The sequence below is a fragment of the Salvia hispanica genome, chromosome 5, assembly GCF_023119035.1.
Source record: "Salvia hispanica cultivar TCC Black 2014 chromosome 5, UniMelb_Shisp_WGS_1.0, whole genome shotgun sequence".
Classification (NCBI taxonomy): domain Eukaryota; kingdom Viridiplantae; phylum Streptophyta; class Magnoliopsida; order Lamiales; family Lamiaceae; genus Salvia; species Salvia hispanica.
In genome coordinates, this window is record NC_062969.1 from 34,977,560 (window position 1) to 34,992,375 (window position 14,816).

Here is a 14,816-nt window from a genome sequence, read left to right on the forward strand (position 1 = left end):
ATCAACAATATATGAAACCACCTCAAAAACAATGATTTAGATTATCTATGCGAAATACATACAAATACGTAGAACACATTCACAACTAATTTGTCAATTATTTAAATTAAATAAATGAAGTTAGACAATCCAAGGATATATCTGTAAACATAATCAATATTCAATGCAAAAATAAAATCCAAAATAATAATTCTACAGCAAAACAAATTACTGAAGTTTGAAATAATGTAGCGATCACAACTAACTTCTTGATTGATTTAATTATTTAACATAAATAAACTTAAATAACCCTAGAGTTTAGCGTGTATTAAACTTTTAATACATACAAATAACTTTAACACATTCACAATAAAAAACTATGAAAATATCGATGCAGAAACCTAATAACTACAATCAAAATAAATTTTCATAACATTTTAATTATAAGCATTAGTTAATGTAGTAATTTATGCATAAAATTACATAGCAAATATAAAATTGTAAACAACATTTGGTGTTTAGGTACTACACCCTAGCCATGTGGATTACTAAACCCTTAGGGTATGGATTTAACTTGGATAAATTAGACAACACTATGCCATGCTTATAACTTCAACCAATAAGTAGGTGCTACACCCTACCCTCATGTACTACTAAACCCTAGAGATTTGTGTGTATTAAACTTTTAATACATACAAATAACTCTAACACATTCACATTAAAACTATGAAAATATCAATGCAAAAAACTAATAACTACACTCAAAATAACTATTGATAAATTTTGCATATCTTAGTTAATGTAGTACTTGATGCAGCAATATAATCATCATCAAAAAGTACCGTATTAAATTATAAAAAATACTACTCCCTCCGTCCCACATTTGTAGTAACATTTAGTTATGACACGGGTTTTAAGGAATTGGTGGAGTGTGTAATTAATGAAGTGAGATGGTGGAGTGTGTAATAAATGAAATGAGATGGCGGAGTGAGATGATGGAGTGTGTAATAAATGAAGTGAGTTGGTTGAAGGTGGGTCCCTCTTTGACTTTTTGGTTTTTTATTTTTGTTTTGATTTATTTTAATATAGATAATGGCATTTGGGTGTAATTTTAGTGAATAATGGGGTAAAATTTTATGTGCAAATATGGTAAATTCTAAATGTTACTCCAAATGTGGGATGGACTTTTATGGCAAAATGTTACTACAAATCTGGGACGGAGGGAGTATCTGCTAACCCTATGCATTACTAAACCCTTTGGGTATGGATATATCACGATTACTTAATCAACACTATGATATGATTACAACTATGAAAACTAGGTACTACACCCTAACCTCATACAATACTAAACCCTAGAGTTTTGTGTGTATTAACAAACACAAATATAACTCTCACATGTCAATGTTATTCCATTTCAATATAAACTAATGCTACATAAACACTTCTAAACATTCTATCATAAATTTTAAATTAAGCAAAAACTTGAAAAACATGTCAATCAACAATAAATGAACCACCTCAAAAACAGTGATTTGGATTATCTATGCAACCTTCAATACATACAAATACGTAGAACACATTCAAAACTAATTTGTCAATTATTTAAATTACATAAATGAACTTATAAAAACCAAAAAAATTCATAAAAATAATAACTACAATCAAAATAAATTTTCATAACATTTTAATTATAAGTATTAATTAATGTAGTATTTTATGCATAAAATAAATTTTCATAACATTTTAATTATAAGTATTAGTTAATGTAGTATTTTATGCATAAAATTACATAAAAAAAGGGTTTTTGGCTTTTTAAACCAAAATCTTTCCCCGAATTTCGGTTTTTCCCATGAACTATGAGATTTGTTTTTAAAACCACGAACTTTCATTTCGTTAGGATTTTCCCAACCCGACCCGAATAGCACATTTCCGACCCGAATAGCATAATTCAAAATGTTAAAGTTGTGTTTTGTTTATTCAAAAGTTGTCATTTGTTATGTAATAATTGTGACTGTATGTATTGTGCCAAATATGATCCAAGTAATCAATTTAATGACAAATAGGATTAAAATTGACACGTAGACAACCCGGGTTTCGTCGTTGACCCGCCGGGGGAAAATCCCAACAAAATGAAAGTTTATGGTTTTAAAAACAAATCTCATAGTTCATGGGAAAAACCGGAATTCGGGGAAAGGTTTTGGTTTAAAAAGCCAAAAACCCTAAAAAAAATAATGTATAAAACTGTAAACAACATTTGCTAATTAGGTGCTACACCCTAGCCCTATGGATTACTAAACCCTTAGGGGATGAATTTAACTTCGATCAATTAGTGAACACTATCCTATGGTTATAACTTCTACCAATAAGTAGGTGTTACCCCCTACCCTCATGGACTACTAAACCCTAGAGTTTTGTTTGTATTAACAAAAACAAATATGCATAACAAATTCAATGTTATTCAATTATTATTATTTGAACTTCCACTCATTATTCAACATTCCACAAATTATACAACTGCTTAACTACACAAAGAGATCGATACTCATTATTCAATACTAAAACAAAATAATATGCATGACAAATTCAATGTTATTCCATTATTATTTGAACTTCAACTCATTATTCAACATTCCACAAATTGTACAATTGATTAGTTCTACAAAGAGACCGATACTCACTATTCCATTATCTATTTGCCCTCTATACACAGGGTAACAACTTTACACAGTTACTCAATTGTTTCAGCCATCTTCCAAACTCAAACTACGTTTTCGTCTTCGTCTGTTCAACCATCTCCAACTTCACTCTTCAAACTATCTCTCCATTAAATCGTTCTCAACTTTTCCTGCAAAAACCATACTGATCAATGGCGAACACCTGCCTAAAACTTGAAGACGATTACTGCAAAAGAATTGAAGATATTGTTAAAATAATAAAATAAAATTTTAAATAAAACGAAGAGGAAACAATACTAAAATACAAAGAATGAAACAACAAATATTTCACCATTATAATCTGCAAAATTAAATATCATTAGCGTAAAATGAACTAATAAAAAAAACGAAAACGAAACAATACTAAAACACAAACAATAAAACAACAAAGATTTCACCTTTATAATCTGCAAAATAAAAAATCATCAACGTTTAATGAAAACTAGTGAAAAAAATGAAACGAAACAATACTAAAACACAAACAATGAAACAACAAAGATTTCACCTTTATAATCTGCAAAATAAAAAATCATCAGCGTTTAATGAAGGATTAAAAGAAAATAAGAAAATATTAAAACAGAAACGTTAAAATACACATATATTACTTTTATTATCTGCAAAATAAGAAATGGTTAATATAAACAACGTTATTCGGATTAAAAGAAAATAAGAAGAATAAGAGAGATATAAAAGCAACAATAAGAGAGTAGAGAGAGAAATAAGAACCTGCAGCAAAAGCATTGTTTGCAATGGCAACTGGTATTTATAGAGAAGTTTCTATTTTGAAGGTGAGAAAACCGCTCTTTTCTTTGGGGGGGAAGGGGGGAAACCCTCTCTTTTTTTGGGGGGGAGGGAGGGGGAAAACCCGATTTCAATGCTTGAAAAATGTTGCAGAGCTTAATCCATTGGTTATTAGATGTAATTGCAAATTGGTGGATGACTTTTACAACTTCCCCCCAAATCGCAAATTTGAAAACAGGGGGGAAATCCCTTTGATTTCCCCCCAAAATTACCGAGCTTTTAAGTATAGTATAGATTTCGCTTATAGTAGTAATTTACCAGTACTAGTTACTCCCACCGTCCCCGATTAAGAGTCACACTTTTGTATTTCGGTTCGTCCCCAATTAAGAGTCACACTTTATTTTTACCAAAAATAATAAGTAGGTCTCACATTCCACTAACTCAATTCACTCACATTTTATTATAAACTTAATATAAAAAAATGGGTTCCACATTCCACTAATTTTTTCAACCAATTTTTCTTTTTATTTCTTAAAAACTCGTATCCGATCAAAATGTGACTCTTAATTAGGGATGGAAAGAGTATTTAATAGAATTGAAACGTTAGGCTGCATATATCCTAATTAATTAAATTTCGCTCATAGTAGTAATTGCTAGTACTAATTATTTAATAGAATTGAAACATTAGGCTTTCAAATACAGTGCCTCATTTCTATTTTATTTCTATTTTATACTCCATGAGTCTAATAGAAATAGGCCATGTAGGGTTGACATGAGTTGTTGTGTAATTGGTAAAGTAAGAGAGAAGGGAAAAAAGTACTCATTTCATTCCATAGTAATAGAGTCATTTTGTCATTTTGGTACGTTCCATAGTAATAGAGTCATTTCCCTTTTTAGTAAAAGTCAACACATTTTTCCACACCTACTTTACTCTCTTACTTTTTCCTCTCTTCATTTTTCTACCTTTTTCATTTTCCATTTTATTCTCCCTTTACTAAACTCACCTAACACAATTTTTCTTAAACTCCGTGCCGAAAAGAAACGTACCATTACTATGGAACGGAGGGAGTAGTTGAGATTGTAGTGAGTGATGAGACCATAAATGATAAACTAAAATAGAAGAAGAAAAAAGATTACCATAAATGGATATTGAATGTTTGTATGAGACGGACGAAAAAGGAAATATGGTCTATTTCTATGAGACGGATGAGGTATATATTGCATGGAGACTTACATTTTTAGTCTTCATTGTGTCACTTATATATTTGCGATTTCTAAAGTTTATAGATGGTATTACTACATGTCTTGTAACACACCGAGTTTTCATGCACTAGTTTTAGAGTATAAAAAAAAATTTGGACGAAAAGACGATTGGAATTAAAGAACGAGGAAATTTAAGTTTGTAAACTACAATTATTGGAAGAAGAAAAAGAGAATAAATTAGCACAATACTTTATGAAGAGGATTTACATATGTTGAAGAGATTAATGGTAAAGGGCTACACTATGGAAAAGGACTACACAATCTTATTGAGAGGTGTGAGATTTCGCTACATAATAGTTACATGTGGAAAATACAAAAGTGGAAGCTACAACTTAGCATTTCAAAGATGCCAAACTACAATATTCGGATACTAGCCAAATAGAGCAACTAAATCTAAGTGTTTCCCTCATTCCCATCCTTCTCGATTTTCGGCCTCCACAAGCTCCAAGGATGACAACCCATATACCTACAAATTAGCACCGAAAAGGATATTAGAAATATGCTTCACAAAGACTCAAGATTGGAGACTTCTTCAATTAGTAAGTATGACAATCTATACAATGCATCATCAATCTTCCAAGAAAGGAAAAAGACAAGAATGAGTAAGGAGTGAGCTCATCCCTAAGGCCTTTTAGAGGCAACATCAGATTCTCTTTCCTCATCAACCGAGGCTGAGATAGCAGCCGAGAGAGGCAGCCCCAACTTACACCAAAATAGCATAGCAAGCATAAACATCATGTTCGAAAGGGAGCAAGCTGGCAGCCAAAAATGAGAGTCTTTGTCCCCAAGTTTCAGCACAAACAGCCAAAATAGAGAACTATATAAGCAGCCCCCATCTCCCTTCCCCTCCCCACTTCTTTAGACACCACAAATTCACTCAAAATCAAGGAGTGCAGCAAGGAAACGGGAGGAGCAAGAAGGCGAGGAGAGACAGCGGCGAAGCAGGGCGGGGGGAGGACAGCCCTGAACCGAGAGGATCCACCGAGTGAGGTAATTACCTCAACACCCAACAACCATTTCGCATCATTTAGAGCAGCCTCAATGAGTAGTCAAGAACTTAGAATCATAGGAGAAACATAGAAATAGCACCAAGATCCAAATAATGCTCGACAATCAAGTTTCACATAGAAATCATGGCCGCCTGTACTAAGAACTCAAACTTTTCACAAGAAATGTAGACACTGCAGTAGCTCTTACTATGAAATCCCAACATCAAGATTCCCAAATCACATAGCTACTGCCGATTAAAGAACCACGGACAAAACAAGTAATAGGATAAAGAACTTAGCTTTAGGCCGAGAGGGAGCGACGGAGAACCGGTGACGGCGGACCTCGGAGCTTCCACGCTCGACGGAGAAGGAGACGTGGGAGAAAGGTGACGCCTTTTCCCTTGATTGGTGACTTCGCCGCTAGAGCAACAGCGCGAGGCGGCCGCCGGGGACGACCGCTCACCAAGGGCAACGCTGTGGGAGAGAGGCGACGCCTCCTCTCCACCATTGAATTCGCGGAGGAGAAAGGGTCACGGCGGGCGTTGATTCGCCGGAGACGGCGGAGGGGAAAGGCGACGCCTTCTCCCTAACCGGGACTTCACCGAATAGAGAAATCGACGAAGAGAGAGCTTGAAGGAGAAAACTCGATGGAGGCATAGGAGAGTGACGAGTTTAATCAGTCTAGTGGTGACCGGCGGTGACTCGAGGGAGAAGGAGAAAGAGCTGCTGCTTCTCAATCCTTAAATCCCTAATTGAGAAAAGTGGAAGAATGAATTGGGGAGGAAAAGTCACGTATGGAGAAGGAGTATAATTTAGGCCTTCAATTAAATTAATTAGATTTGGGCCTAGAGGTTTTAATGTTGGGCCCTAGTAATTAATGAAAGGAGTGGTTGTTTTTAATTAAGAGTTGGGCCCAAGTATTATTTTATTTAAGGAGTGGGCTATGGTTTTGGGCCACTTAAATAACAAGTAATGGGCTGCCTAATTTAATTAGTTGGGCTCAGAGATTTATTAATTAAGAGGGCCGATTATTTGTGGAGAGAAATAAACCAATTATATGTCAAAATAGTTGAGCCGAGAATTATTTATGAGAAGTTGGAATTTATTTAAGGATTTGAGTTGGAGCTTGATTAATTAATGCCCGAATAATTTAAGATTCCAAAGATGGAAAATGATGAAGTTAGAGACGCAAAAGGCGACCAGCATCGCCCCGCGACGCTATGGGCGGCCTTAAGAAAAAATTCAAAGAAAAGATTTAAGAAGGGATTTTCCAAGAATCCATACTTTATTAAATGCTCAAGTATTTGTTTTCGAGAAAATAGAAATTCTCTAGATTTAATTGAAGTGGATAAATAAATCCTACAACCTAGTGAAGTTGAGAAAGGACTAGAGATCCTATGAGACAAGACTAAGGATATAGGTGCTATGCCATAGGGTGCATGCATTCTTTCTAAGGAGGAATAGTTTAAGTACTAATTAGCGTATCACGCTATTTATTTTCAAAGGATAAATTGCTCGAGGGAAAGTGAGGTCAAAGCGAATAATTGAATTGAAGAATAAACATTTCAGGTGGGCTTTCTTTATCTAGCACACTAGTGTGGATATAAATCAAATACTTGCGAAATTATGGAAAAAAAATCATCTTTTATCAAAATGGAGCTATGATTCTTTTCAAATTGCTATCATGCCATAAATGTTTTGTTTTGAGGATTTTCATGGATTGTCACGGAATGGATTTTCATGGATTGTCGTGGAATGGATTGTCATGGATTTTTATGGAATGATGGGTGACCGTTGGAGCGGCACTTGATTGGAATGAATGATGAATGATGAATGATGAATGATGAATGATGAATGATGAATAATGAACGATGAATGATGAATGATGAATGATGAACGATGAATGATGAATGATGAATGATGAATGATGAATGATGAATGATGAATGATGAATGATGAACGATGAACGATGAATGATGAATGATGAGTGAGGATTTATGACAGAACCTAGTCTGCAGTCGAACTTTTAGCTCACAAAAGAACTTAGTAAGCCCGGGCCTTTTAAGAAAACCCCCGTGTGTTACTATGATGGCTTGACAACTATATAATAAATGTTTTGTTTTCGGCATGTGTCCACTGAGTACACCAAGTACTCAGCCCTGCATGTATTTATAAATGTGCAGGTTGAACGTCAAGAGGATGGAGTGATGATCGGAGTCGGTGTTGTTAAACAATCAAGTTGATCTCCCAACGGTTCGTGTCTTCATACACGAAGTCGTTTAGTAAGGACTTATTCCGCTGTGTTTTTGTGATGTGAGAATTGTAGAATCTCACCATCAACTCTGATTTATTTGAGGAGACGTTCATTCTGTTTTCAAGACCATGTAATGAAATACTCGGCTTCTATGATATCAATTGACTTGGTCTTTGTGTAAATTCTCAAGTTCTATCTCTTTTCTTTCCCCGCTTCTTAAATCCCTCTTATTAGTCGCGGTTTACCCGCTTTCGCTATCCTTAGCAAAATGCGGTCGTGACAGAGTGGTATCAGAGCCACAGTTTCTTTCCTGCTCTGAGATCCAAACTTTCCTTCAGTCAAGATCTAGACTTGTTCACTAGATCATTCCAAGTCATCGACTCGATCAACACTCCAAGACGTTCAACCAACCAAGTTGAAAGTTGAAGAAATGAAATGTTAAGATAGCTGATACAAAGTGTGACAAAATTTTATAGTCAAGGAAAATGAAAGAATCTAGAGGAAATAAGAACTTCCCTAAAGAATGTAGTTTAAGATGGGACTATGAAGGATGAACCATAAATCCTGTAATTGCTTTCCTGAGCAACAAATTTTGAGACGATGATAAACAAAGTTAAGCACGAAAACGTGATTCGCAGCTATACGACTTTTCACATAAGAAGAGCCGACGCCCAGTGTATAAGGGCTCAAGAGGGACAAAAGTAGAAAAGAAAGACGAGGAATGATGCTCTAAGAGAAGAGAACAAGATAGATCTTCATTGTGGCTAAGCCACTCGAATAAATCCAAAAGAGACTGTTGATCACATCACGTTTCACGAGACCCTATAGAATGATAGATTTGAGATGTAAACGTAGCTTGAGGACGTTAGATCACACAGTATAGTGGCTATAGTTGATGACTTCCCTTTTATGCATCGATTCGTTTCCTTTCGAGTACCTTCGACGAACTCTAGATGTTCCCACCACGTGAATGAAATAAATGATTTTAATCAGCAGTACTTACTTGGATTCCCAGAAAATCTCTTCCTTTGAACGTCCTTAATGGAAGTGTTATCCTGTCTGTTTAACACTCATGATCGACCTGCGTTTTTCAAAGCAGGGTGCCAAAACTCCCCTCTTTCTATAAAAATTGTGACTCATTTTTTTAGTTCAAAGATCATGGTTAGACATTTACTTTCAGATACCCTGAGCTACTTATATCGCAAATCAATGTGTCACTTCTTATCTTGGGTACATCAGATCGCTCTTCACTTTCAGTTTGAATGAGCACGGGCTTTGCCCTTATATTTTCAGACATGCCGATTGGCGACAACTTTTGTTACTCATCATTTGTACGAGTGATATTTTGACTTCACAAGCCCAATCGCATTGTTATTCTAAAGTTGTATGTCTTCAGAACCTTCAGACTAAGTTCATTTTCCCAGACCTTGTCCTTAACGAGTGACGATTCTTCTAGGAACTTTCGTCAACTCTGGTTATTTTGTGAACATGTATATGACAAGTTCTTTCTTGCAAGAATGAAATTTCTTCATGATCAATTCCACTACATGATTGTTCCTTCTGGAGAATTTATTTTTCAATGTCTTCAATATTCGTTAAGACTAGCATACACACTTCATTCTTAACGAGTTACTTGACAATTACCCACGAGGTTTATCTCATTGGAAATTTCTTTGGCAAACTTGAAAATTCTTCAAGATGGTTCCCTTTTCACTAGCTTTGACATTATTGGAGAGAGGTCAGCGCGACTTCATGGCAGTTGCCTACATTTCTATGCTTGACCCTTCCATACTTTAACGTGGCTGAGCCATAATCCATTGTTATCAAGATCTTCTCGAATCTGAACGGCCAATTTGACCATTTTATTTGATGCCTATTATGAGAATTCAGATTTAATTCGTCCAGTTCCGTTTCGAGACATGTTTCATTTCTTTCAAGAAATTTTCAAGCTCTGTGGTTTACCTCTTAACCCATGAAATCATCCGAAGGGACGTGATAAGTTTAATTGAACTTAGTCCCAGTTTACTTGTAAACCAATCATTGCGAGTTGACAATTTTAATTCACGGAGTCACACCAGAGATGTTATTCTTGCCACCCTGAGTAATTTGAATACTCTTCCAAGACAATGATTTCTTTTCAGTATTTCATCGATCTAAAATCAGTATCATCCAAGTTAAGACTGTTTGACTAAATTCCTAATGCGAAACTCTCAACGAAGGCGAAGCCTTGATCCTTTTCACATATCTATGAGAAGTAAGTCCGGATGGACAGACATGAGTAAAGATGATCCACCCAGCGATCCTGTCATGCCTCACGAATTAGATAAGAACGGTTGATCGATGGATACGCGTATAACGAATAGAAATAAGTGAGCTACGAGGAAAGGCCAAAAGCAATCATGGATATAAAAGTGCAACAGTTAAGGAATAATTTTATCACTTCGATGAGGGTACTGAGGAAGCACCACAGGCAAGAAGAAGCCACCTGGGATTTGGAGGATAAGATGAGGGAGCGTTACCCCGAGCTTTTCGATTATAGCCGCACAAATTTCGGGACAAATTTTTTTTTAAGGTGGATAGAATGTAACACCCCGAGTTTTCGTGCACTAGTTTTAGAGTATAAAAAAAATTTGGACGAAAAGACGATTGGAATTAAAGAACGAGGAAATTTAAGTTTATAAACTACAATTATTGGAAGAAGAAAAGAGAATAAATTACTTTATGAAGATGATTTACATATGTTGAGAGATTTATGGTAAAGGGCTACACAATGGAAAAGGACTACACAATCTTATTGAGAGGTGTGAGATTTTGCTAAATAATAGTTACATGTGGAAAATACAAAAGTGGAAGCTACAACTTAGCATTTCAAAGATGCCAAACTACAATATTCGGATACTAGCCAAATAGAGCAACTAAATCTAAGTGTTTCCCTCATTCCCATCCTTCTCGATTTTCGGCCTCCACAAGCTCCAAGGATGACAACCCATATACCTACAAATTAGCACCGAAAAGGATATTAGAAATATGCTTCACAAAGACTCAAGATTGGAGACTTCTTCAATTAGTAAGTATGACAATCTATACAATGCATCATCAATCTTCCAAGAAAGGAAAAAGACAAGAATGAGCAAGGAGTGAGCTCATCCCTAAGGCCTTTTAGAGGCAACATCAGATTCTCTTTCCTCATCAACCGAGACTGAGATAGCAGCCGAGAGAGGCAGCCCCAACTTACACCAAAATAGCATAGCAAGCATAAACATCATGTTCGAAAGGGAGCAAGCTGGCAGCCAAAAATGAGAGTCTTTGTCCCCAAGTTTCAGCACAAACAGCCAAAATAGAGAACTATATAAGCAGCCCCCATCTCCCTTCCCCTCCCCACTTCTTTAGACACCACAAATTCACTCAAAATCAAGGAGTGCAGCAAGGAAACGGGAGGAGCAAGAAGGCGAGGAGAGACAGCGGCGAAGCAGGGCGGGGGGAGGACAGCCGCGAACCGAGAGGATCCACCGAGTGAGGTAATTACCTCAACACCCAACAACCATTTCGCATCATTTAGAGCAGCCTCAATGAGTAGTCAAGAACTTAGAATCATAGGAGAAACATAGAAATAGCACCAAGATCCAAATAATGCTCGACAATCAAGTTTCACATAGAAATCATGGCCGCCTATACTAAGAACTCAAACTTTTCACAAGAAATGTAGACACTGCAGTAGCTCTTACTATGAAATCCCAACATCAAGATTCCCAAATCACATAGCTACTGCCGATTAAAGAACCACGGACAAAACAAGTAATAGGATAAAGAACTTAGCTTTAGGCCGAGAGGGAGCGACGGAGAACCGGTGACGGCGGACCTCGGAGCTTCCACGCTCGACGGAGAAGGAGACGTGGGAGAAAGGTGACGCCTTTTCCCTTGATTGGTGACTTCGCCGCTAGAGCAACAGCGCGAGGCGGCCGCCGGGGACGACCGCTCACCAAGGGCAACGCTGTGGGAGAGAGGCGACGCCTCCTCTCCACCATTGAATTCGCGGAGGAGAAAGGGTCACGGCGGGCGTTGATTCGCCGGAGACGGCGGAGGGGAAAGGCGACGCCTTCTCCCTAACCGGGACTTCACCGAATAGAGAAATCGACGAAGAGAGAGCTTGAAGGAGAAAACTCGATGGAGGCATAGGAGAGTGACGAGTTTAATCAGTCTAGTGGTGACCGGCGGTGACTCGAGGGAGAAGGAGAAAGAGCTGCTGCTTCTCAATCCTTAAATCCCTAATCGAGAAAAGTGAAAGAATCAATTGGGGAGGAAAAGTCACGTATGGAGAAGGAGTATAATTTAGGCCTTCAATTAAATTAATTAGATTTGGGCATAGAGGTTTTAATATTGGGCCCTAGTAATTAATGAAAGGAATGGCTGTTTTTAATTAAGAGTTGGGCCCAAGTATTATTTTATTTAAGGAGTGGGCTATGGTTCTGGGCCACTTAAATAACAAGTAATGGGCTGCCTAATTTAATTAGTTGGGCTCAGAGATTTATTAATTAAGAGGGCCGATTATTTGTGGAGAGAAATACACTAATTACATGTCTAAATAGTTGAGCCGGGAATTATTTATGAGAAGTTGGAATTTATTTAAGGATTTGAGTTGGAGTTTGATTAATTAATGCCCGAATAATATAAGATACCAAAGATGGAAAATGATGAAGTTAGAGACGCAAAAGGCGACCGGCATTGCCCCGCGACGCCATGGGCGGCCTTAAGAAAAAATTCAAAGAAAAGATTTAAGAAGGGATTTTCCAAGAATCCATACTTTATTAAATGCTCAAGTATTTGTTTTCGAGAAAATAGAAATTCTCTAGATTTAATTGAAGTGGATAAATAAATCCTACAACCTAGTGAAGCCGAGAAAGGACTAGAGATCCTATGAGACAAGACTAAGGATATAGGTGCTATGCCATAGGGTGCATGCATTCTTTCTAAGGAGGAATAGTTTAAGTACTAATTAGCGTATCACGCTATTTATTTTCAAAGGATAAATTGCTCGAGGGCAAGTGAGGTCAAAGCGAATAATTGAATTGAAGAATAAACATATCAGGTGGTCTTTCTTTATCCAGCACACTAGTGTGGATATAAATCAAATACTTGCGAAATTATGAAAAAAAATCATCTTTTATCAAAATGGAGCTATGATTCTTTTCAAATTGTTGTCATGCCTTAAATGTTTTGTTTTGAGGATTTTCATGGATTGTCACGGAATGAATTTTCATGGATTGTCATGGATTTTTATGGAATGATGGGTGACCGTTGGAGCGGCACTTGACTGGAATGAATGATGAATGATGAATAATGAACGATGAATGATGGATGATGAACGATGAATGATGAATGATGAGTGAGGATTTATGACAGAACCTAGTCTGCAGTTGAACTTTTAGCTCACAAAAGAACTTAGTAAGCCCGGGCCTTTTAACAAAACCCACGTGTGTTACTGTGATGGCTTGACAACTATATAATGTATGTTCTGTTTTCGGCACGTGTCCACTAAGTACACCAAGTACTCAGCCCTGCATGTATTTATAAATGTGCAGGTTGAACGTCAAGAGGATGGAGTGCTGATCGGAGTCGATGTTGTTAAACAACCAAGTTGATCTCCAAACGGTTCGTGTCTTCATACACGAAGTCGTTTAGTAAGGACTTATTCCGCTGTGTTTTTGTGATGTGAGAATTGTAGAATCTCACCATCAACTCTGATTTATTTGAGGAGACGTTCATTCTGTTTTCAAGACCATGTAATGAAATACTCGGCTTCTATGATACAAATTGACTTGGTCTTCGTGTAAATTCTCAAGTTCTATCTCTTTTCTTTCCCCGCTTCTTAAATCCCTCTTATAGTCGCGGTTTACCCGCTTTCGCTATCCTTAGCAAAATGCGGTCGTGACATGTCTATTACTCCCTCCGTCCCCGAATAAGAGTAGCACTTTTCCATTTCAGTCCATTCCCGATTAAGAGTAGCACTTCATTTTTTACCAAAATTGGTAATTAGGTCTCACATTCCACTAACTCACTTCACTCACATTTTATTATAAAACCAATATAAAAAAGCGGGTCCCACATTCCACTTACTTTTTCAACCAACTTTTTTTTTACATTTCTTAAAACCCATGTCCGGTCAAGGTGTTACTCCTAATCGGGGACGGAGGGAGTAACTTGGAGTTAGATGAACTTCGACTTTTTATTATTTCTAAGTTGTCTTTTTGCTATTTTTTTGATAGTTTTTTATTATTCTTACAGCTATTATACACCAATAAAGTTCATGTTTACAGTACTTCATTTATTAAATATTTCAAAATTTAGTAATTGATAATTTTTCCTTGTGCTATTTTTGTGATATTTTTGTTTGTTTAACAATTATTATGCATAAATTTCATGTTTTATGGAGTACTTCATTAATTAAATACACACATATTTTTAGTTTCCAAATCATTTAATTATTTCTATCTCGTTAGTCATTACTCATCTCCTTTCACATCTTTATAATGTCGCAACACCAGTATAAAAAAATACCTAAATTGAAATCTATTCATATATCAAAAGGATTAGGCTTGATTTCAACCAATTACAATATGTCTCAACTCAAGTTTCCAACTGCTTTTTGCATGAATGATAATGATGTCTTGAGAAAATTCACCAAAATGATGATGATGCCTATCCATTTAAAGTTTGTACAATGCAGACGTAACTATATACTGCATCTGTTCATCTGTTTGTGATTAATATCCCAGTTGAACATGAAACAACTTTTTTTTAAAATTATTTTAAGTGTATAGTACTAATTGGAGTGTGGTAGTGAAATATTTGACTCATATATATGCATAGTTGTTT

General features: G+C 36.3%; 4 long non-coding RNA genes across 5 annotated transcripts; 2 read left to right on the forward strand and 2 right to left on the reverse strand.

Annotated features, from left to right (window-relative positions):
• Positions 1-4,868: 4,868 nt before the first annotated feature.
• On the reverse strand, positions 4,869-5,539 carry LOC125186290. Its single transcript, XR_007170405.1, has 2 exons — positions 5,408-5,539; positions 4,869-5,166 (listed from the first exon to the last, which is right to left on the reverse strand). It is a non-coding gene; the product is annotated as an uncharacterized LOC125186290 (long non-coding RNA).
• Positions 5,540-5,566: 27 nt separating this feature from the next.
• On the forward strand, positions 5,567-8,125 carry LOC125186291. 2 transcript variants are annotated; one of them, XR_007170407.1, is made up of 3 exons: positions 5,567-5,690; positions 7,195-7,258; positions 7,873-8,125. It is a non-coding gene; the product is annotated as an uncharacterized LOC125186291 (long non-coding RNA). The 2 variants fall into 2 exon arrangements; XR_007170406.1 differs by lacking the exon at positions 7,195-7,258.
• A 2,589-nt stretch (positions 8,126-10,714) lies between these two features.
• On the reverse strand, positions 10,715-11,120 carry LOC125186288. Its single transcript, XR_007170403.1, has 2 exons — positions 11,031-11,120; positions 10,715-10,937 (listed from the first exon to the last, which is right to left on the reverse strand). It is a non-coding gene; the product is annotated as an uncharacterized LOC125186288 (long non-coding RNA).
• Positions 11,121-11,337: 217 nt separating this feature from the next.
• Positions 11,338-13,767, forward strand: LOC125186289. The gene is made up of 2 exons (XR_007170404.1): positions 11,338-11,461; positions 13,523-13,767. It is a non-coding gene; the product is annotated as an uncharacterized LOC125186289 (long non-coding RNA).
• The last annotated feature ends 1,049 nt before the right edge of the window (positions 13,768-14,816 follow it).